Here is a 25,886-nt window from a genome sequence, read left to right as displayed (position 1 = left end):
CTACGCGTTACTGAACCCGAGCGAACGATTGATGGCTGTTAACTGAACCCGATCGAGCGATTCCTTCGCTACTGCTGCTAACTGAAGCCGATCGATGCTGCCTCTGGATGAACAGTGAGCGTTGCGGGGGGGGGGGGGGGGTTGGATGAACAGTTCCCGGTGGGGGTGGATGAACAGGACCCCGTGGTGTTGCCTCTGGATGAACATGACCCCGATCGATCGAGCTGGTTGGGGCTGGATGAACAGGACCCCATGGAGGGCTAGATGAACAGGACCACCCCGTGGAGGGCAGGATGAACAGTAGACGGTGGAGGGCAGGATGAACAGTAGCCCATGGAGGGGTGGTTGAACAGGAGCCCGTGGAGAGGGCTGGTTGAACAGTAGCCGGTGGAGTAGGGCGCGGTGGAGGCTGGATGAACAGGAGCCCGTGGATGAACAGTCGCAGGTGGAGGCTGGAGGAGGTCGACGGTGGATGAACAGTAGCTCATGGAGGCTGGAGGGGGTCAATGGTGGAGATGAACAGTATCCCGTGGAGTCCTATTTTGCGGTACGCCACACCCCTCCCGATGAACAGGACCCCCGTTTCGACCGTAGCGCTCCAACACAAGTCCGTTTCCCCCGTTTTGCGGTACGTCACACCCCTCCCGATGAACAGGACCCCCGTTTCGACCGTAGGAGGTCCGTTTCCTCCGTTTTGCGGTACGCCGGACCCCTCCCGATCAAAGGATCCCGTTTCGAATGTGGCCGGTCGAACACAAGGCCGTTTCCTCCGTTCTGCGGTATGCCAGGCCTCGTTTCCATCGCCTGTTCCGTCCAAGCCCTCCCGATGAACACGACGCCTTCCGTTGCCTCCCCATGAATACGATGCATTACGTTGCCTCCCCATGAACACAACGACGCTGTTTCTCCGTTCCGACCCAGCCATGTACACGAGCCCTGGCCGTACGTATGCGCGAGTAGGCGTTCGAGACCCCGCCCGTATGTACACATACGTGGCCGTATTTTCATTCTTGCACCTTGGGCGCTGGACGTACGTGTACATGCTATGTGCGCGCCTCTACTACGACACGTGCACGCCTCTACATCCACCAGTATATATGTACGTACACGTTCGCGGCTAGAATGACAACGCTACGTATGCTTCGACCAGGTGGGTCCCGACTGTCAGGCACTTCCTTACATGCGAAGATGTAGCTGATGGGTCCCAGCAGTCAGGGGCAAATGTTTTTTTCACGAAATACGGTGGCCCGTCTGGTGGGTCCCCGCTGTCAGGTGAAGGAATAATTATTTTGCATGTAATAAGGAGGCACTTCCTTGCTGCGGCCATGGACCCAGCTGTCAGCCTCTCCACGTATAGTCCACGCCCTATGGAAGCCGTTCCTTGACCACGTTGACCACGCCGCGCCGAGAGCACCAGGGCGGTGGACGACGGTGAGGCCTAGGAAGGGTACGACGCAGAGCCGGGGAATATGCGGCAGTGGATGCCCACTTTTAGAGGAGTACGAGGGTTCACTGGTTCACTGCAGTGTGAGGCTGCCGTCGCCGCAGAATAACAAGGGGTGTGGGTGAGTAGAGGGATGGCCTAGCCAGCGGTGGGAGTAGTAAGGGGCGGTGAGGCCTCCGCCGCATCACAGCCGGCCATGGGAGGCAGGAGCACGAGGCACGACTGGCGCTAGTTTGGGCGGCTGGAGCAAGAAGACCAGAGGTTGAAGAAGCACTACGGCCGTTGGATGGACATCGTACGGTCACTAGAGCTAGAATCGTGCATATTGACTAAGTTAACAAAGCCCTCCATCCCCGTCAACTTAGTAGGCCCACAAGTCAGCCTCCCACCAAGGTGGGTCCTAGCTAGCAGGGGGTATTCATTTTTTGTGCGTAATAAGGAGGCACTTCCGGTGGGTCCGAGCTGACAGCAGGGGGAACGTTTTTTTCGTGAAATATGGTGGCCCGTCGGGTGGGTCCCAGCAGTCAGGGGCAAACATTTTTTTGCGATATACTGGTGGGCGACCGGTGGGTCCCTGCTGTCAGGTGGAGGAATAATTATTTTCCGTGTAATAAGGAGGCACTTCCTTGCGGCTGCCGTGGACCCAGCTGTCAGCCTCTCCACGTACAGTATTCTTCTGATGGAATTCGGTTGTTGACCACATTGACCACGCCGCACCGACAGCACCACAGTGGTGGTCGACGGCGCGGCCTAGGAAGGGGACGACACGGAGCCGGGGAAGATGCGGCAGTGGATGCCCACGTGGAGAGGAGTACGAGGGTTCACTGGTTCGGCTGTGCTGCCATCGCTGCAGAATAACAGGGGGTGTCGGTGAGTGGAGTGGAGGGATGGCCTGGCCAGCGGTGGGAGTAGTATGGGGGAGGTGAGGCCTCCGCGGCAGCACAGCCGGCCACGGGAGGCAGGAGCAGGCGGCACGACCGGCGCTGCTTTGGGCGGCTGGAGCAAGAAGACCAAAGGTTGAAGAAGCACTACGGCCGTTGGATGGACATCGTATGGTCAGTCGAGCTAGAATCGTGCATATTGACTAAGTTGACAAAACCCTTCGTCCCCGTCAACTTAGTAGGCCCACTATACTCGGTCCTAGCTAGCAGGGGGAGTATTCAATTTTTTGTGCGTAATAAGGAGGCACTTCCTTGCGTGCAAAGATATAGCTGGTGGGTCCGAGCTGTCAGCGACGGTAACGTTTTTTTCGCGAAATACAGAGGCCGTTTCGGTGGGTCCCAGATGTCAGGCGGAGGAAATCATTATTTTGCGCGTAATAAGGAGGCATTTCCTTGCGTGCGGCCGCGGACCCAGCTGTCAGCCTCTCCACGTACAGTCCACTTCAGATGCATGTCGGTCGTTGACCACGCTGACCACGCCACGCCGAGAGCACCAGGGCGGTGGACGATGGCGAGGCCTAGGAAGGGAACAACACGGAGGTAGGGAAGACTTTGCCGTTGTTTTTGTTTCCCACGCGGAGGGGAGTACGACTGTACGAGGGTTTACTAGTTCGTCTACCTTCGCCGGAGAATAGCAGCAGGTGTGGGTGAGTACAGGGATGGCTAGGCCAACGATGGGAGTACGGTGGGGCGGTGAGGCCTGCGCGACAGCACAGCCGGCCGTGGGGAGGAGGGAGAGCAGGCAGTCCCGCCTGCGCTTGTTTGAGCTGCTGGAGCAGGAAGAGCAGAGATTGAAGAAGCACGACGGCCGTTGGATGGGCATCCAACAGTATACATGCCATCTGTGGAAAGCCTCAAATCTGTGGAAAACAGCATAGAACCCATCTGCCATTATTTCAAGTAATTTACAGCCCATTTGCTAATTCTTACGGGTTTTTTTGGAGCCCATATTCTTTATGTTAGCATTACAGCCCATATTGTGGCCACGGTTAAAAAATTATATGAAATTTTGCATATGTCGGTGCGGTCTGAACTGTTTTTAATCCCGAAATTTCGAGTCACATTCAGACTGATTTTAAAAATAAATGTATATCAATATAAAATCCAATAAATTGTCCACGCATAAAAATCAATGCAATTTAAAATTTCGAAATGAAAAAAAAGATATTTGAAAATAATTGCCGGTTTGATGTGTTTAAAAAATGTACAACCCATTTCTCATTACTGATAGGCCATTTTCTCGGCCAGCCGAATGAAGCTCTCCTCGTCTTGAAAGATCTGCAGCCCAACATGCCTCATAAAGCGACTTACTTGAAAAATCAAAAAAGAACTGGGCTAGCCATTTTCAGAAAGAAAAAAAACTACTGGGCTGGTCTGTGGTAAACATAAAAGAACAGGTTGTCTAGACAGGCCAGAGTGTCCCGCACAGCCCAGTTGACACCCTGCTTCCGTCTCAAAAACAAATTAGATAAATGCCACTCCAATTATGGCGATCCATAAAAATGCCACTGCAATTTCCAAACTTTGAAAAATGCCACTACAATTTTTTGCAAACTTTGAAACACGCCACTGCAGTTTGCAAACTTTGAAAAACGTCACTCCGGACTTCGAAAAATGCCACTAGAAATGGCATGAAATGGCATTTTTCAAAGTTTGGAAATTGCAGTGGCATTTCTCGGATACACCAGATTTGGATTTGCATTTATCAAATTAACCCAAAACAAAAATAACTGGGCGAGCTGCTGGGTCCCTGGTGTCAGCCGCTCGTTGTGCAATTCTCTCATTTATTGACTACGTTGACAATGGCATGGGACCCAGATGTCAGAAATCCACTAGAAGGAGCCATTTTTTATTGGCTTGAAATAAGGAGGCACTTGCTTGCGTACTGCCATGACCTTGGCGAGTCCCTGCTGTCATCCTCTCCATGTACAATCATCTCCTGATTGTGTACGCGTCAACTTGCTAGACCCACAAGTCAGCTTCTAAACCGTGGAGGACAAATACAACCCATTTAAAAAAATAATAGCCCATTCCATACGTTCAAACGGAAAGTTCAACATTCAGAGCAAAGTAACAGGTCTGATCCACATATAGAGTACTGAACTTCCACGTTGACAACCATCATAGCCAAGTTAACTATCTACTCCCACTAACACTCTATTAGCGTACAAGTACTAACTTACTCTTAGCTAACTAGACGATGCCAGCCGCCATCTGCTGTCCATGCTAAACACCGGCACCGGCGTCCTCCGCCTCGCCTCGGACTTGCCAGAGGTGCGATAGGGCGCGTTGCTCGCGCGCGTTGGCCCTTTCCATGCCGGCGTGGTCCACCGAAGCTTCGGCTTCCAAGCTGGAAACCCACTTGACGAGCTGGTAGTAAAAATCGGCCTCGCGAACGCGTGCGTACCGGACAGCCTCCCGGGCTATTTTCCGGGTGCCGGCCTCCACGTAGTCAGCCCAGTTGCGGGCGCTCTGCTCGCGACTCAGAGCATAGGTGCGCTGCTGCTCCATGTCCCGCTGGCGGCACAAATTGGCGATACACTGCTCCTCCGCCAGGCGGTCGCGCTCCAACAACTCCTGCTCCTCCACCATGTAGTCGCGCTCCAACAACTCCTCGATCTCCGCATTGCCATCTAAAGACAGATAGAATGCCTCCTCCCTCCGTCTGCCTTCCTGTGAAAACCCAAACACTAGTTCCGGCGGTGACCGCCTCCGGCGTCGCCTACCGCGGACGGGCGGGGGCATGGCGGACGTGGCGAGCGACGTCGGGCCGGTGGGGCCTTATGAGGATATGGCGAGTTGGGTCACGGTGGCACCTGAGAAGGCTGGGAAACAGTACTTATAGGCGGAAGGTAGCGCGACGGTCATCGGAATTCAATGCATAATGGCTTAGCGTGCCAGCTTGCCGTGGAAAACTAGACAAACTGAAATTATGACTGTGCCGTCCCGTCCCATTTGGGTCGCACGCCGGCATGTCGATTAAAGAAGTGCACTCGAATCATCTCCCTCCTTGTCAATAATGATTCCACGGATTTAAAGCTTATCTTTTTTCGCATCAGCTAGCTGCCTTAATTACGACCGGCTGCATGCAGGCACTCAGAATTGCTCGCAGGAAGTACGTGAAGCAGCACGCAACGAGTCGCAGCCAAGGGCACGCATGCAGCCACTTAAATCGCTGGAATTAATTAGGCTTAAACTTTTGCATGCCGTTAATTATTGCCATGCCTTGGCCTTGCTGCTTTGCTCACGGGACTAATAAATCCCGGACGGAGGGAGTACCTTGGTTGGTGAGAGGTTTGAATTAAGCCCTACAAACCGGAAAGGAGGTACTAGTACGTGCGTGATCCGCTATTTATTCGTGTAGGATCGAGTAGGCCATTTCGTGAATTGAGCCCTGCAAACCGGAAAGGAGGTAGTACGTGCATGATCCACTATTTATCCATGTAGGATCGATAGTGTAGCTTGTCAGTTTCTTCAGAGGTAGGCATTTTTATCCATGTAGGATCGATAGTGTAGCTTGTCAGTTTCTTCATAGGTAGGTATTTTTAGTCAAAAAACTGCCACTTCGCATCTTGTGTCGCAAATAAAACTGCCAGGAGCGCATTTGTAGGCTAGCTAGTGATCGATCAATAACTTCTAAACACTGAGCGAACAAAAATAAGTAACTGTTAATGCATCTCAATGATTCACATATCATATACAAATATGTAGCTCCAAAAGCAAAGATCAGCCACTTCGGATCTTGCATCGCAACTAAAACGAACTAGTACGATTCCCATACATAAGATCAACATGTTAATGCATCTCAATGATTCACAGATCATATACAAATATGTAGCTCCAAAAGCAAAGATCTAGAAAAAAACATATGTTCTTCCTACTAACATGGATGCTTCTCTTGGCCAACATTCAGTACAGACTGAAAGACAAATTTGTTTGTGAAGTCTACAATTCCTCTTGCAGAAGTAAGTGGTTTCACCAATAGCTGGAACCATGAGAATGAACCACACATGATGGAGGAACATCCACTGCAATATGATTTGGTCTTCTCTCGATCACACGACGAGACTATTTCCGGAATACAAACTTTAACTTAGGCAAAATGATGCCCATTGTATAATCAGACCAAAGGAATGAAGCACCTAGTGTTGGCCAATAAATAGTACAGTACTACTTTTCTGCAGTCCATGAAGTGACTATCCAATCTTTCTGTGTCTATTTTCAAATGGCACTGCATGCAGTGACTATACTATTCTCTTGTGCAGTTCAACCAAAATTGCAGGCACTTTGTTTGTTTGCCAAATAGCAACGGGCAGACATCTTTGTCTGCACAAATATCAAGCAGCTAGTAAACATATACCACACCTTGTATTTTCGGCTTAAACATGTCTCTTCCGCTTAGCATCTGTCATGTTCTGCACTGGACAATCTGATACAGTTATGTTTTGCCCTGGACAATTTTATACTGAATTGATTTGCTGATTCAGAGCAGAAATATAGTGCCTATTCTTCATTAGACCAAGGATATCCATGTTCGCAGTGATGGAAGAGGTGAAATCGATACAACCGAAATTGAGCATCCAATCATTGAATCCTGTCCTGCACCTCCAATGTAGGTCCACCCTGCCAATAAATTCACATGCAAACCACTAGTATTACTAGCTAATGACAGTACAAAAAGAGTAGCAAGATAGTAACAAACCATGTACCTTTGTAATGAACAGCTCATAGTGCCACCAATTGGATATAAAGGTTTGGAAAAAACATGCTCCTAATGTTGAACCAGTTGGACTTTTTGTGCAGTTCCACTAAAATCGATCATCCCTATTTGCATAGATATTGAAAGTGTGATTACTCTAAAAGTGGCACTAGTTGAAGCATAGACTCACAAATATAAGCATTCCAATTTCTTAATGGGAAAAGGTAGCAAGACTGTTTCTAACCACCTGTTCGAAGGAATAAATAAAGCAACAACGGCTGATGTCAGGAACGCATACATAGTTTTTTTCTGGAAAAGTGAGCCATTCCTGACCTTTCCTCTTCTTTTAAGCAAATTTTGTGCAGTTCTACTAAAATAAAATGCCATCGCCTCCTTAACAATTCAGTGACTCTATACAAAAGGAAATGACTTAACATTACATCATGATGTCAGGTATGTAGTCAACAGGCATTTGAGACAAACATACAGACCTCCTCAAGAGAACAGCCGGAGGAGGTGCCCACTCTTGACCTTTCCTCTTGTCTTCATAATTGTCTGTGAAGTTTAACCAAAATAAAATGACAACAGCGCCTTGGCATTTTGGTGACACTGTACAAAAAATTTAACTTATCTCATGAAAGTGAGGTATGTAATCTATAAGCATTAACAGTGCAAAAATATGAAGGTAGTAACAAGTTTCATCGTTGGTATACTGGCTGTGCAACAGCATTAGAATGCCTTAGCTGAAAAATCTTTAATACATCCACAATCAATAGCTAACCCTGAAATAATCCAGTGACATTAAATGGCATTGCTTAAATTTATGGGTGGCATTAGACTGAGAGCGGCATTAGTTAAATGTGGCATCACTTTAGCAGTAGCATTGCTTGACTTGACTGCTGGCATTATACTAACAACAAAAAAGTGGCAATAAGAGCATGGGAGGCCCATTCGGACAGTCGGCGCACCAGTACGATGTACCTCCATGGACGCAGAGTGGTGAGGGAGGTATGGTTTCCCAGAGCAACAAATATCCAAGCAGCATATGTGGATTACGTCCCATTTTTGTTCTCTTTAGCCACCTTTTTCCTATGCGACGACAACAAACCGACCGACCTGGTCATTCTCTATTGCGTTGTCATGCCTTTCTACCCTTCTTTAACCAAGAGACACGATACTCGTTCCTTAGCTACTGATTTTCCCCTTTTCAACCTAGATGCGGGTTCGATGCCTACTCTCTTGGACAATACAATCTCCCTTCCTTTCCTTATTCAACCCATACATGGATTAGTCTGCATGAAGTAGGGTTTCCTTTAATAGTGCAAATTATGGTTTACATCTACGCGGCCAGCAGAGCAGAGGATAGCAAATTGGGAAGATGGTGGAGTGGAAAAAGATCCACATGCAACGACGTGGCAGATGGGGCAATAGAACAAGGTTATGGTTTGAAAAGAGGTAGCATACCTGAGGGTCGGCGGGAAGTGGCTTCGCTCGTGGTCGTCTTCCTCCGCACACACTACGGCAACAAGCTTGGGGACGGAGGCCATCCCGCGTGGGCGCTAGGTCTGAGAGGACGGCCTTGTCGTCAGTGCATGACCTCGCTCGCCGATGACGAGTGCGTCAACGCTGCACGTCCTTTTCTTCCCCGGCGGATCTGTGACCACCGGTGAGGAGGGAGAGAGGGGCCGTCTTTTTTAGATCTGGAGAGAGGGTGGTAGTGTGAGAAGCAAGTGGGAAGCCCTTAGCAAGAAAGCGCTCAAGCTCCAGCCTATATATCTTTTTTATACTACTAGTACTGGAGGTGGAGTAGTGGTAGAGTAGTTTATATTTTCTCTGCGTACAGTACCAGTTAGTCGTGCTTCAAAACTGATCGGCACGCCATTAAAAAAATAAAGGTCGATAACTAATGTGGCACCTCGGGCCAACGCGGCCAGATCGCATTTTGCACAAGAAATTACACACCATGTTTCGTTGACATGTGGTCCCGTTCCAACATATCAGTGAGACAACGGCGAGTAGTAGGAGTATTTCCGAATGGACGTGTAGGCTGGGGCGCCTCTTCATGAACCGTGGCAACTCGCAATCGTCCACCAACTCTTCGCCTTTCCCTCTTGATTTGGAACTGCTGTCGCACGCTCTTCCTCTCCCTCCTCCATTTTCCTTCAGCGCTTCACCCTTTCTTCTGCCATTGTTCGATCGTCTTCTCCATGGAGGGAACAGGCCTGAAACGACCCCGTTATTCTTGCCCTGTTCTAAAAGATGACGTGGTGGAGGAACTAATTGATCGGTGCGATGTCATCACCTCGGCTAGCATGGCAGGTTCGTTCAAGCCCATTCTCGACTCAACTAATAACATCATTAAAAAGAACCCAAGAGTCAAGGAGCGGTTTGATCTCCCCTACTTCTTCGCCGTGACCCTGATGACTGGCGCCGGCACGATGGAGGCCTCGCCCTGTGCCAGTTGATGCCGCTTGATAATGATACGTATGATGTTAAGATGCCATCGCTTGAGGGCAAGGCTTGGGCAGGCGCAAATGGAGATTGGGTTGTTTACATTGGGTCCAACTGCGAGTGGGAACTTGTGAATGTGTACACTCGTGACCGGGTTCCACTTCCAAAAATCTCAGCAGACTTCCCAGAGGTTGAGCACACCGGTATTGTACGCACGTTCAAATACGATCATGGCGACTGTCTTCTACAAAAGATAGCAATTTGTCGAGTTCCCAACTGCTCTTGGAATTACAACAACTATCAAGTTGTTGCTATCTTCGACAAGCTTGTTGCCGTCCTTCGTGGTTCGACTCGATGGATATTGCTCAAAAATAAGTTTCTGTACATGGATGAGTACTGTGATGCAATTCAATACGAGGGCCTTGTGTTTGCTGCCATCACTCGTGGCACTGTTTTTGCATGGGATCCTCGTAGTTTCGGTACGTTTGTCTTCCACTGTAATTATACTTATTTTATCCACATGCATGCGGGTTAGCAAGCTTCCCTTTACTAATTAACCTTCTTCTTGTGTTTCCAAGGTCCTATGAACATCCCACCACCTATACTTGAAAATTTTTATAACCAAGGGGGAGATGACGATGGTGATGATCACGAGCATGAGGACGAGCAGAACCCATATACTCAGTGGCGCCTGGCAACTAATTCCGATGGATCACCTCTTCTTGTGTGTATACAGCCCACTGATGATGTTACTACTAAGGAAGCAGGTGTAGTCTCCCATGGTCACACCCTCCGGACCTATTCCAACACCCGTTGCATGGTATTCGGGATGGATACTAGTGTGCTAGCGCCAACTCCTTCTCCCTGGTACAGAATTGATAGTCTTGGAGAAAACTCGCTCTTCCTTGGACAAAACTATCCGATGATGGTGAAAGGCGATCCAACTGTTGTTGACACAACGTTAACAGTACCATTTATGAGAAGTAACTGTGTCTATACCTCAGACATTTGGGTGGTTCCCTACACTGGTACTGATATAGTAGGCCGCTTCAACCTGGATGATCAGTCCTGCGTTGGTTTCCAGGTCGACAATCAATGGCCCGTCCCAGAGAATCACTTGTGGTTCAAATCAAGCGTTTCCAACACCGAGGAATGGTTGAGTTGAAGTTCATTTCATTGCTTGTTATTTGTTGTGTGGTGAAAACTTTAGTATTTATAATGTATCCTCGTTGTCGATGTGGGTTGATGACCTGTTGTATGTAATAAAATGATATGCCTATGATAAACTTACTAAATTTATGAATGGCTTTCGAGTCGCTTCTCTGAGTGAGTGGTGCGACGAGGCAAAAAAAAATTCCGAATACATAATTGTACGTGCATTGCAACAGGTTATCGGATGAGGCCAATCAACAATAGTAGTACACTATTTGTACTAGCTTCACATGCTTCGCGTGTCGAGCGGGTGTTTTTACTGTAGCCATATGTTAATGTGTTCATTGTACGTAACCAGCACCTCGAATCCTCGACACTAGTACTATATAGTAGGAGTAAGTAGTAGGAGTAGTAGGGTGGCATGGGCCAGAACAAGCATTCACGTCCAGGAGTACGGCACACGCCACCACCACGACATCCATCTGACACCATATTATTTCTTGGAGTCCGTGCTAGAGCAATCTCTTCAACCTCGTCGTTTCTATAACTTCAGCCATCGCGCGGCGGGCGAGGTGGGGGTTTGCCGATAGTCGGTTTCCTTAACTGCGGTCCCACTTGTAAGGCCAACTCCAATGCACGACCCCAAACGCACCTCCATTTTGCATGAACTCCAATGATAATTTTGACTAGAAAAGCAAGACCAAAGAAAACAAGAACCACAAGAATACATTTTACTAGTCCTGTAAGTTGGATTAGTGCCTTCTCGATGCATTGATTGTTTATCTGCGGAGGCTCGATCTTGCGTCTGTGCTAGCTAAAAGTGATAGAACATCTACTAAATTGCGCTCTATCAATATATGGATGTACTCTTCTTCCCAATACAAAAACTTGCATCCATTCTACTCCCTCCGTTGCACAATACATGCCTTCTATTTGTCAAAATATATATGTATCTAGACATGTTTTAGTATATAGGTACATCCATTTTTGGACAAATGGAAGTCAAGTATTTTGGAATGGAGGGAGTACACAATAAAAATTTTAAGTTAGCACAACTAGTCTAATCCGAGAGCAGAACCGAAGATTTGGTTGGGTTCTTCCTCCTTTTGCCGACACGTGGGACATCCAGCATCCAGGTCGTGTCATGAAAGAAAATAGAGTGGTAGTTGAAGCCACGAGATGTGCATCTTGGGTTAAACTGTAAATAGAATCTTACTACTCTTGAGTAACTCCAAAAGTGGCCACCGAAGATATTTATTGGATTTGTTTTTCATCACCAGCACGTCGAGGTGAAAGATGTGCAGGTTCAGTGGGTCCTCTTGCGTTTTCACTTACATGTGGGGCCGCATGTGAGCAAACAGACGATGGGCTCCGTGCGTCCGCTGGCTGGCTGAGAAGAGAGACAGAGGAGGGCTGAGCACGGACTGCAGGAAATTTGTTCTACGTACCTCGATATAGGCTCGATATAGTGGGGTGGCATGGGCCATAACTAGCATTCACGTCTAGCAATACGGCACACGCCACCCACACGAGTCCCATCCGACACCAATTTTCTTAGAGTCCATGCTACAACCATCTCTTCTCCCTCCTGTTTTCCCAGCCATCGTGCGGTGGGCGGGGTGGGGGTTTGCCTATAGTCGGTTTAATCAACTGCGGTCCCACTTGTAAGTGAAAATGCAACACCGCACGCATTCCCTCTTGAGCGGCGTGCCGGACCAACCATGTGGGGGTGTGATGCAAACACGGCAGGCTTTTCCTTTTGAACTCGTAACTTGTAAAATATGGTTCTGCTCCATGGCGCGACCGATAGATAGAAAATAACGATTTTCCCTAGAGTAATGAGAAGTTTGGTTCTAGCGCCGTTCATGCATGGAGTACGTACGAAAATTATGAAGTTGATGCGAAAGGTAAGATAATTACTGTAGTATGATATACTACTACATGGATTTGACGGAAAGATAAAAATACATACGGATCCATCAATGTTCAACGACATCCTCACGCCCTAGTGTGCCGGGTCACCAACCGACGTGTGAGGAGCAGCGGCGTTGGCGGCGAGCTCAACGTGCTTCTGAGCAGTGTCGTCCAAGGTTGCCCTGCGCTCCAAGAAGGCCAGCGTCCTATCGTCCTCCTCTTGCATGTAGTAGTCCTTGTAGACGAATTGTGCGTAGACGTGGGTGATTATGTCGATGGTCTCTTGCTGCGGCGAGCGTGACCTCGAGGTGGACATTCTCCGGCCCGATGGCGGGCAGTCGCAGGGCCACCAGTGCGTCGAATAGGTTGTTACCATAGTGGCCGTTGAGGGTGGCGGGCATCGCAGAGCCTGGGCTCGTCGGCTGGAGGCTTACGTCAAAGTCATCCGCAAGCTTCTTGACGACGGTGAACTTGTCGAGGAAACCGACGAGGACCTCGTCGAACAAGGAGACGAAGCTGTCGTCCAAGCGGCCCCTCGCCCTGGCGGCCTCAAGCAATACTACCTGGAGACGTTCCTCGGTGTCGGGCTGCAGGCTGGCGTCGTGGATCATCTGGCACAACCGGCTGATGCTCGCGCTCATCGCCTCCATGGGTCTAGCGTAGCTTCTAGTCAACTGATCTTGCGATTCGAGTGATCACTCAGCCCTTGGTTAGTGTGCATAGGTGCGTAGGATTTTGTACTACTCCTCGGCCCTCTATTGCACCTGCCTTTGGCTGTATGATAGGTGGGCCAGCCACCCCCTGGGGCCACGTGTCATTCACCCAAAGGCAGTTGCCGTAAGTCAATGAAGTTGCATCCCCCTCCGTGCCGGTGCAGTATAGTCATCTCACCGGACCTCTAGTTGGGGCCAAATGAGAGAAGTTTGATGTTTACTGGTTTATTGGTCCCCTTTGCATTTTGCACCAAGTTTTGACCTTTGATTTAACTAATAAAATGTTAATGCATGTAAACAAAAATGTTGTGTAAGTCGCCTTACGAAAACCAAATAATCCCAAAAAACTTAGGCACGGTGCATTAGCTCCCTCCTTGTTTCTTATTTCGTGACATATCAACCAATGAGAGATGTGGGTCGTGCATGCTTTCAATGACTTGAGACTACCAAACATGACATGTAGTGTTTAGTTCATTGCATGTAATCCTATTAGTACTCTAGTTAGGAGTAGGAAAATAACGTTAAGTTCTCTCGCCGATAGGAATAAAACACCATGTATTTATTTATAGAGGGGGAAGTACATTTTTGGTGACATGCATTACTAAATATTGCTAGTCGAATACTAAAATCCAGATGGACGTGGTAGTACTCCTAAATCCAGACGGTGGTGCTACTAGTACTAGTAGTAGTACTACCAATGTAGTAGTAGGAGTACTAGCACTATACAACCCGTTGGTCAAATTATTACATGCTGCTCCTCATACTGAAGTGACAAGACCCTGCACCGGAGATGACACCTGAGTATAGGCGCCGTGTTCAGCATACCATAGTCAGCCTCACCGTCTGCAGTCACTATCATCATGGCTGTAGAGCTAGCCTGCTTACAACTAGCCCTGTTCGACATTATTTCCCGTGCGTAGATGCCCGTGAATTGCACGGAACACCAAGATTGGGGGTGGACGGCTCCGGCAGCGGCCATCACGCCAGATTTTTCCACGGCCTTCTACTCCTAGATGTGGCGGGGAGGAGATGAGGCTGATTGTGAGAGACAAGGAGTTGCTTGTAAATAGGGAACAAGTGCGGGCATCTTTTTGCAAAAATGTAGAAGCTTGGTTTATATGCGTCAGATCTAGATCTGACAGCTATTGGTGAAAGATGGGAGGCACAACATCATCACCAACTCAGGACCTGTTTGATTCGCAGGATTTTGAAAATGCAGGAATAGGACACGACAATATTACAAGTTTCAAACTGATAATACAAATGTTAGGAGTAATTCTGCACCTACGAAGAGGGAATTACTAGGAAGTTTATGTAAGAACTTTCGTTACTTTAGGTGGATGCAGCATTATCGTACAAACTAAAACCCACCGCCCTGATAAGTCACTAATGGGCAAATAAGTTTTCGAGTCTCTGGCCACTTGATGTTTCAAAAACAAATTCAGCTTCTGCGGAGACTTTGTCATTTAGGCTTAGACGCTTGTGGTGATCAGCACGCCATTCATTGTTGCTCCGGAGAACGCCAAACCTCATTACCTTGAGCACACTTGCCTCCAGAACAAAGAACCTGGCCAATTTAATCTCAGATGTGCTGCCTCGGTAGTCGATCAAATTAATTTCTGTAAGATGGAGATCAAGGCATTCGATGAGATTGTTATAGTGCAGCACATTTTTCAATTTCGGGTCTTTTTTATCTGCAAAAGAAGAGAACATATTAGAGCAGCTAGCTGCATAAGATTGCCGTGTCATCAAGAGGTACCAATATCATTCGCTCATACGATAGGGTTGGCTGGCTAGTGATATTTTTTCACTCTCTCTCTCTCTCTCTGTTTCCTCTCATTTAACTACGAGCACGTGAAGAGCTTGGGCATTTGTTGCCTTCCACTATGTGGCCGATGCATATTTCGCAAAAGTATGCCACATAACACGCATCGATGTCAAATCAAAAGATTTTGGCACCGCTCTCGCGATGTGAGAGAGTTGGCACCGCTGTGCACACAGACCCACATGTACAAACAAATCAATCAAACCAACTACACCGAAATCGAGCAGGGTGTCGTCGGGGAGGCTGTTGATGAAGTCCAGGCTCGTCGGATGCAGTTTTGGCTCGAGCCGCCTCCACTTGTTGGCTGCCTCGCCGTCCATCTCAACCGGCGGCGACGCTTGTGTACACGTGTGCTGGTGTGTGTTGTGTGCTGGGTGTGCGCGAGTGCGTCCTTCTGTGCATGCCGCCGCGTAGTGGTGAATTGTGCGTGAGTGCGTCCTTCGCGCGCAAGAAGTTTGTCCTCAATGCGCCCTCAATTTACTAGCGTGCGGGGTGCTACCCTGAGTGGTTTCAACTTTGTTTACTTCACTGCGTGTCAGATGGGCCTCTAGTTTACTTATTTTCACCCACTGCCACATGGGCCAGCACACAAAGATACAGAAAACGAGCTGACAAGGCAGCATGTGGATTGGTTGACCGGTCAACTAAACAATATACGGAGCTATACGCTGACACAGTGAGCGTATAATCCGTCGGTATAGAGAGTTCGAGTGAGAGGGGAGGCTCGTGAGAGATAGCAGAGAGAGAGAGGGAGAGAGAGAGAGAAAGAGCTACTCCCTCCGTTCGATAATTGAGTTCCAACATTTTTTAAGTCAAACTTTTGAAACTTTGACCAAGATTATAAAGAAATTACTTATATCTACAATACCAAAGATAAATGATAGTATGAAGTAAGTACATGTTGTGATGAATCTAATGATCGTTCCAGGTTTAAATGTTTTTCTCCACATATACCTGGTCAAACGTTTCTGAGGTTTGACTTTTCAAAATATCCATATGCTTATGGACATGACAGAGTCCCTAACAAGAGAGAGAGAGAGAGAGTGAAAAAAGTGTGTGTGCGTGTGTGAAAGAGACATGGACAACACACGATAAAAGTAGAGAAAAAGCGTGTGTGTCTTATGCAAACATATCACACATGCATCTTCAACAACGGAGGCAAGGTAAGGAGATTGTAGGATCTAGAAGTAGATGTACCTAGAGGGGGGTGATTAGACACTTAATGCTAAAGTTGCAATTTTTAAGCTTTTTCGGTTTAAGTGGGGTTTAGGCATAATTTCAACATACACAATACATATCAAGCAAGCATGCAAAGAGTATATGAGCAGCGGAATGTAAAGCATGCAACTTGCAAGAATGTAAGGGGAAGGGTTTGGAGAATTCAAACGCAATTGGAGACACGGATGTTTTTCCCGTGGTTCGGATAGGTGGTGCTATCCTACATCCACGTTGATGGAGACTTCAACCCACGAAGGGTAACGGTTGCGCGAGTCCACGGAGGGCTCAACCCACGAAGGGTAACGGTTGCGCGAGTCCACGGAGGGCCCCACCCACGAAGGGTCCACGAAGAAGCAACCACCCACAAAGGGTCCACGAAGTAGCAACCTTGTCTATCCCACCATGGCCATCGCCCACGAAGGACTTGCCTCACTAGCGGTAGATCTTCACGAAGTAGGCGATCTCCTTGCCCTTACAAACTCCTTGGTTCAACTCCACAATCTTGTCGGAGGCTCCCAAGTAACACCTAGCCAATCTAGGAGACACCACTCTCCAAGAAGTAACAAATGGTGTGTAGGTAATGAACTCCTTGCTCTTGTGCTTCAAATGAAAGTCTCCCCAACACTCAACTCTCTCTCATAGGATTTGGATTTTGTGGAAAGAATATTTGAGTGGAAAGCAACTTGGGGAAGGCTAGAGAACAAGATTCATATGGTAGGAATGAAATATCTTGGTCTCAACACATGAGTAGGTGGTTCTTTCTCAGAACATATGAGTTGGAATTGTGTATGTGTTCTGATGGCTCTCTCCACGAATGAAGAGGAGGTGGAGGGGTATATATAGCCTCCACACAAAATCCACCTGTTACACACAGTTTTCCAATCTCGGTGGGACCGAATCAACAAACTCGGTCGGACCGAAAAGGTAAACCTAGTGACCGTTAGAGATTTTCGGTGGGACTGACATGCAACTCGGTAGGACCGATATGGTTAGGGTTTGGGCATAACGTAATCTCGGTGAGACCGATTACACAAACTCGGTGAGACCGAATTTGGTAATTAGCTAACCAGAGAGTTGGTCAGGCAAACTCGGTGGGACCGATTTGCTCTTTCGGTGAGACCGAAAAGTTACAAAAAGGAAACACTGAATTTACATTGCAATCTCGGTGGGACCGATTTGCTCTTTCGGTGAGACCGAAAAGTTATGAAAGGGAAACAGAGAGTTTGCAATCCCATCTCGGTGAGACCGAGATCCCTATCGGTAGAACCGAATTGCTAGGGTTTGGCAGTGGCTTATGACAAGTGAAACTCGGTGGCGCCGGATAGAAAGAATCGATAGGACCGAGTTTGGCTTAGGGTTTAGGTCATATGTGGATATGGGAAAGTAGTTGAGGGTTTTGGAGCATATCACTAAGCACATGAAGCAAGAGGCTCATTAAGCAACACCTCATCCCTCCTTGATAGTATTGGCTTTTCCTATGGACTCAATGTGATCTTGGATCACTAAAATGTAAAATGAAGAGTCTTGAGCTTGAAGCTTTAGCCAATCCTTTGTCCTTAGCATCTTGAAGGAGTTCCCACAATCTTTAGTCCATGCCACTCCATTGTTGAACTTATCTGAAACATGCTAGATAGAAATGTTAGTCCAACAAGAGATATGTTGTCATCAATTATCAGAACCACCTAGGGAGCACTTGTGCTTTCAATCTCCCCCTTTTTGGTAATTGATGGCAACATACATCAAAGCTTTAGATAAAGATATAAAGAACAGCAAGTAAAGCTTTGGAAGGACATGCAACAAGCATAGGCTCCCCCTACATGTATGCACTCATGTAAATATGAAATATAGAGGCATGTGAGAGCATAACCATGACAGAGTAGGCAATGTGTTACATGTATCTTGGCCATATGCATCAGAGCAAAAGATTATCAAGGAAAATACCTTCATGCTCATGAGTCCTTCTTGCAAACAGTATGTACATAAGAAAGAACTCCTCATACTCATGATTTTGATGCATATACTTACCTTGTGGTCTTGAGTTGGCTTAGGATGGAATGAACCTGCACAAACAAAGTTAGATAACACAGGTACATCCACTAGCCAGAGCAAACAAAAGAGACCACAGGAATACCAAGACTGGGATGACATGTAGAGAGTGAGTACAAGGTAACACATTGGATTTAACATGTCCCCAAGAGTAAAGATATGCAATGAATTTGACTGATTTCTTTTCCTTAGGTGTCTTGCTCCCCCTGAATCTTACATGGGATATTGGGAGAAGATAGGAAACAGAAAATCAGAGCTGAAAAATACATATGAACATGTCTTTCCCCCTAAAAAGACATGTGACATCTCTCCTCTTGAATATCAAGCATCTGGGATCCTTGAGTATTTTCTCTCCCCCTGGAAATCTCTTTCTCCCCCTTAATACTTTCTCTTGTAGGTTTGGTCCTTGAGACTTTTTCTCTCCCTTGATGTGATCTCTCTCTCCTACAAGCTTTGATGTGATCTCTCTCTCCCCCTTTGACATCAATTTCCAAGAAGGGCTTTCTGGAATCTGTCGTATAGGTTTGGTCCTTGAGACTCAGCACAAAGCAATGGATAAAACTGTGATGCTTGTAGAGGACAAGATTCATTGAGTAGAGCTGGATCAGAGAAAAAAAAGAACAAGTGACAAACTGTTTTTCCTGTTGCGAAGTCGGTGGCACCGAGTGGTATGTTTCGGTGGCACCGAAAAGATTCGGTTGGACCGAAAATTACAAGTTGGTGAAACCGAGTTCACACAGAGAAAACACTTGTCACCTCAGCTCACTAGACATGTAGGATCTCACAAAGATTTGCAATGAATTACCTGAAGGATTTGCAAGGAATTGAATGCAGAAAATGCAGAACAAAAACAAAGAGAAAAGAGAAGAGATTGAAAGATCTAGATGAAGTTTTTTTTTGTTTTTGAAAAAGAGAAAGAAACTAAACATGCATGAGAGAAATGCAATAACACAGAGAAGAACACAAGAGAACTCCATCTAGAGTTGGGCGGTGACATAGTCACCTATGTTAGAGTATATTGACTTAGGAGTCAAGTGAGAACACTTGATCATAGGTCATACTCATCGTTTAAGCTCAAAATGGGGTTACCATTTTTCGTTTAAGCATCTTGATGTATTCACATCTTGTTGAGTTGCTTTGACTCATGTCTTGGAGTAAAGCTTCTCTAAGATGGAATAACATACCTTGGGTGGTGGTGTGGTTCTTGCTCATGTAGTTGAACTTGTGTGGGTGCTCCAGGTTGATGTAGCTCATCAAGAGTTGGGAGCACCACTTGGAGTTTGAGTTCGTCTACCTACATGGGTTAGTTCTTTGCAAGGAAGAGCACTTGTGTATCCAAAAATGACAATCATGAAGCTCAACATAAAATTTGTCAAAAGATATGTTTGAATGGGTTTGTGCTTCCTTGTCTTCAACCACCATTGTGTATTGTCTTGGTGATGTAGAGATTGCTCAAGATGTGAGTGAGTCGCAATCTCATGGAATTAGATTCAACCAAGCACCTACATGGGTTAGACAACATGCAAGGTGCAAATATATCCAAGACATAAGATAGTTATCATAAGAGATATATCATGGATTAGTCATAAGCTCATGTCTTGCATGTGTCCAATGGAGTTTCTACTCCAAGTTCGAAGCATCAATGATGTTCAATTCTCCTCTCAACCTACAAAACACTTTCTCATCAAGTGGTTTAGTAAATATATCCGCTAATTGCTTATCGGTGTGAACGTGCTTAAGGTTAATGTCACCCTTAGCAACATGATCTCGAATGAAATGATGACGAACTTCAATATGCTTAGTTCGAGAATGTTGCACAGGATTATGACCAATTTTGATAGCACTTTCATTGTCACAAAGCAGTGGAACATGTTTCACATAAATCCCATAATCTTTAAGAGTTTGGGTCATCCAAAGTAATTGAGCACAACATGAACCAGCGGCAATGTATTCCGCTTCGGCGGCGGATAAGGATACCGAGTTTTGTTTCTTGGAAGACCAAGACACAAGAGATCTACCAAGGAATTGACAAGTACCCGAAGTGGACTTTCTATCAATCTTGTCTCCGGCATAATCCGAGTCGGAATAGCCAACAAGATCAAAACAAGACCTCTTAGGATACCAAATGCCAAAATTTGGTGTATGGATTAAATATCTCACTATCCTTTTCACAGCCTTAAGATGACATTCTTTAGGAGCAGCTTGATATCGTGCACACATGCACACACTTAGCATAATATCGGGACATGAAGCACATAGGTATAACAATGAACCAATAATAGAGCGATAAACCTTTTGATCAACCGGTTCACCATCTTTGGTCAAATCATTACGTCCACTAGTAGGCATGGCTGTAGACATACCTTTGCATTCTTGCATATTGAACTTCTTGAATAAGTCCTTGGTGTACTTCGTTTGAGAGACAAATGTACCTTCCTTAGTTTGCTTGATTTGCAAATCGAGAAAGAATTTGAGTTCACTCATCATAGACATCTCAAACTTCTCTGACATTAGCTTTCCAAACTTTTCACTAAAGAGAGGGTTAGTTGAACCAAATATGATATCATCGACATAAATTTGGCATACAAATAGTTCTCCATTAACCCTTTTAGTAAAAAGAGTAGAATCAATTTTACCAATTTCAAAACCACTTGTAGTAAGGAACTTGGTCAAGCATTTATACCATGCTCTAGGAGCTTGTTTAAGACCATAAAGAGCTTTGTGAAGTTTGTAAACATGATTTGGTTTCTTAGGATTGATAAAGCCGGGAGGTTGTTTGACATAAACTTCCTCCTCTATTTCACCATTTAGAAAAGCACTTTTAATGTCCATTTGGTAAAAGGTGATATTATGGTGATTAGCATAGGAAAGTAAGATGCGAATGGACTCAAGTCTAGCAACGGGAGCATATGTCGCACCATAGTCCATACCTTCGACTTGTGTGTACCCTTGGGCGACGAGACGTGCTTTGTTGCGAACCACTTGTCCATCTTCATCTTGCTTGTTGCGAAACACCCATTTGGTACCAATGATGTTGTGGTTGTTGTCGGGCTTCTCAACCAATGTCCAAACTTGGTTTCTCTCAAAATTGTGTAGCTCTTCATGCATAGCGTTTATCCAATCCGGATCTTCCAATGCTTCTTCAACCTTCATAGGTTCAATGCTAGAGATGAATGAATAGTTTTCACAAAAGTTAGCTAAACGAGTTTTTGAGCGAGTGATTCTCCCGGTTTGTATATCATTGAGGATTTGCTCGACGGGATGATCTTTGGCAATCTTGCTCGAACTCGTGAGAGCTTTTGCTTGGGTCTTCGTTGAACATCTTCTTCATCTTGTTCTTCTTCTTGGCCTTCTTCATTGTTGACGTCGTCGTTCTCTTGTCGTGGTGGAGAAGGAGGTTGTTGATGTTCGTCTTGATGTATTTCCTCGTTTTCTTCATCTTGGTGTGTCCCACTTGTGGATGCTTCCGTGTCGATTCTTGGTTCACCTTGTCGTGAAGTAGAAGCTTCCACTTGGACGGATGAAGTACTCTCCTTCACCTCCGTTGGACGAATTTTGCCAATGGACAAGTCTTGAATTGCTTCTGAAGGGTCTTTATCTCCTACATCAATTGGCAATTGCTCTACTTGCGAGCCATTAGATTCATCAAACTTCACATCTACCGTCTCTTCAACCTTTCGGGTGAAATTTTTGTAGACACGGTAAGTGTGAGAGTTTGAGCCATAACCAAGTAGAAAACCTACATGAGATTTAGGAGCAAACTTTGAACGACGATGCTTATCAAGAATGTAGCACTTTGAGCCGAATACTTGAAAGTATCCAACTTGGGGTTTCTTACCGGTGAGAAGCTCGTATGCCTTCTTAGCGAGTAGCTTGTGAAGATATAAGCGATTTGTTGCGTGACAAGCTGTCTCAACCGCTTCTGCCCAAAAGTGCTTCAGCGTCTTGTATTCATCAAGCATCGTTCTTGCCATTTCGATGAGCGTCCGGTTCTTCCTTTCAACAACTCCATTTTGTTGAGGTGTGTACGTAGCCGAGAACTCGTGTGAAATCCCTTCGTCAAGAAAGGTGTCCACATTTGCGTTCTTGAACTCCGTTCCGTTATCACTCCGAACCTTCTTGATCTTCACGTCAAAATGATTTTGGGCCTTCCTAGCGAAGTTTCTGAAGATCTTCTGGACATGCGACTTGTCATTAAGAAAGAACACCCACGTAAATCTTGAAAAATCATCAACTATAACTAGACCAAAAGAATTTCCACCGAGACTCTTGTAGGCGTTGGGACCAAAAAGATCCATGTGAAGTAGCTCGAGTGGCCTCCTTGTGGTCATGATGTTCTTCACGGGATGTCTTCCTCCAACCTGTTTACCTGCTTAACAAGCACTGCAAAGTCTATCCTTATCAAATATGACATCGTTAACTCCAAGGAAATGATTTCCTTTAATAAGCTTGTCAAGGTTTCTCATGCCAACGTGACCTAGTCGTCTATGCCACAACTAACCTTTTGAGGATTTAGCAACAAAGCAAGTTTTAGGTTGTGCCTTTTTAGAGAAATCGACAATATAAAGATCACCTCTACACATACCCGTAAAGACCATTTTATGATTGTCTCGACGAAATACTTGGCAATCTACCTCAGTAAATAGGACATTCAAACCGAAATCAGCAAGTCTAGATACTGAAAGTAAGTTGTAGCCGAGAGATTCAACGAGCATGACATTTTGAATGGAACTATCATGTGAGATGGCCACCTTACCAAGGCCAACCACTTTATCCTTTGAATTATCACCAAAGGTGACATATTTTTGAGGGCCATCATTTTCAGCAAGCTCACGAAATATCTCTTCATCTCCGGTCATATGATCAGTACATCCACTATCAAGAACCCATTCCTTTTCTCCTAATTCATATCCCCGAAGATTTTCCATAAGACCAAAATGTCTCATTGCATCATCAAGATCGAAGTCACTATCATCATCATCATCATAGTATCCATGTTCATCATGATCTTGTGACTCATCATTTCCTAGAGAGGGTAATTCATTAGATAAATGATCATCAAAGTGGTCACTTTTATGAATTCTTATAGCTTCGAATATGATATCACTAATGATTCCAACATCTCCTTTAGCATGCTTAAGATTGGTAAGTTCAAATAGACAATTACCAAAACTAGGATCACTAGAGTTCATCTTACTCAAGGCAATAGATTTATGGAGAATTTCATCCAAAGTTTTCAAGGAATGATCGGAAAATCGTTCCTCAAGAAATTTCCATATAGTATAGGCACAATTAAGAGTAGGCAAACTAGCAATCAAATTTTTGGGCAATCCTCTAATGATGAGCTCAATAGTTCTAAGATTGCGAATCATGTCAATATCTTCATCTAGGGTAGGATGCAAAGGATCAATATGAGGTGCACAAGGACTAGCAATATACTTGTTCAAATGATATTGATTGAAAATTACAAGCATCTCATTTTTCCACTCATGAAAATACTCTCCATCAAGAATAGGCACTCTATGTCTAAGACTCCCTAAGGTAGACACATCCATCTTCCTCCAATGGTGATTAAACCAAGGCAATGGAGACCAAAGCTCTGATACCACTTGTAGGATCTAGAAGTAGATGTGTCTAGAGGGGGGTGATTAGACACTTAATGCTAAAGTTGCAATTTTTAAGCTATTTTGGTTTAAGTGGGGTTTAGGCATAATTTCAACATACACAATACATATCAAGCAAGCATGCAAAGAGTATATGAGCAGCGGAATGTAAAGCATGCAACTTGCAAGAATGTAAGGGGAAGGGTTTGGAGAATTCAAACGCAATTTGGAGACACGGATGTTTTTCCCGTGGTTCGGATAGGTGGTGCTATCCTACATCCACGTTGATGGAGACTTCAACCCACGAAGGGTAACGGTTGCGCGAGTCCACAGAGGGCTCCACCCACGAAGGGTAACGGTTGCGCGAGTCCACGGAGGGCCCCACCCACGAAGGGTCCACGAAGAAGCAACCACCCACAAAGGGTCCACGAAGTAGCAACCTTGTCTATCCCACCATGGCCATCGCCCACGAAGGACTTGCCTCACTAGCGGTAGATCTTCACGAAGTAGGCGATCTCCTTGCCCTTACAAACTCCTTGGTTCAACTCCACAATCTTGTCGGAGGCTCCCAAGTAACACCTAGCCAATCTAGGAGACACCACTCTCCAAGAAGAAACAAATAGTGTGTAGGTAATGAACTCCTTGCTCTTGTGCTTCAAATGATAGTCTCCCCAACACTCAACTCTCTCTCATAGGATTTGGATTTTGTGGAAAGAATATTTGAGTGGAAAGCAACTTGGGGAAGGCTGGAGATCAAGATTCATATGGTAGGAATGAAATATCTTGGTCTCAACACATGAGTAGGTGGTTCTTTCTCAGAACATATGAGTTGGAATTGTGTATGTGTTCTGATGGCTCTCTCCACGAATGAAGAGGAGGTGGAGGGGTATATATAGCCTCCACACAAAATCCAACCGTTACACACAGTTTTCCAATCTCGGTGGGACTGAATCAACAAACTCGGTCGGACCGAAAAGGTAAACCTAGTGACCGTTAGAGATTTTCGGTGGGACTGACATGCAACTCGGTAGGACCGATATGGTTAGGGTTTGGGCATAACGTAATCTCGGTGAGACCGATTACACAAACTCGGTGAGACAGAATTTGGTAATTAGCTAACCAGAGAGTTGGTCAGGCAAACTCGGTGGGACCAATTTTCTCTTTCGGTGAGACCGAAAAGTTACAAAAAGGAAACACTGAATTTACATTGCAATCTCGGTGGGACCGATTCGCTCTTTCGGTGAGACCGAAAAGTTACGAAAGGGAAACAGAGAGTTTGCAATCCCATCTCGGTGAGACCGAGATCCCTATCGGTAGAACCGAATTGCTAGGGTTTGGCAGTGGCTTATGACAAGTGAAACTCGGTGGCGCCGGATAGAAAGAATCGATAGGACCGAGTTTGGCTTAGGGTTTAGGTCATATGTGGATATGGGAAAGTAGTTGAGGGTTTTGGAGCATATCACTAAGCACATGAAGCAAGAGGCTCATTAAGCAACACCTCATCCCTCCTTGATAGTATTGGCTTTTCCTATGGACTCAATGTGATCTTGGATCACTAAAATGTAAAATGAAGAGTCTTGAGCTTGAAGCTTTAGCCAATCCTTTGTCCTTAGCATCTTGAAGGAGTTCCCACAACCTTTAGTCCATGCCACTCCATTATTGAACTTATCTGAAACATGCTAGATAGAAATGTTAGTCCAACAAGAGATATGTTGTCATCAATTATCAAAACCACCTAGGGAGCACTTGTTCTTTCAGAGATAGTGTGTGGTTGTTTGGAACCGAGAGAGCAAGACCCCTAGCACGTGGCCAAGAGGCGTCTGACAAACAAGGGAGAGAGGTCGAGAGAGACGTACGGAGAAAATGTAGACATGGGGAGG

The sequence above is a fragment of the Triticum urartu genome, chromosome 2A (assembly GCF_056163025.1).
Source record: "Triticum urartu cultivar PI428250 chromosome 2A, HENAU_Tu73, whole genome shotgun sequence".
Taxonomy (NCBI): domain Eukaryota; kingdom Viridiplantae; phylum Streptophyta; class Magnoliopsida; order Poales; family Poaceae; genus Triticum; species Triticum urartu.
Note: the sequence above shows the minus strand (reverse complement) of the source record.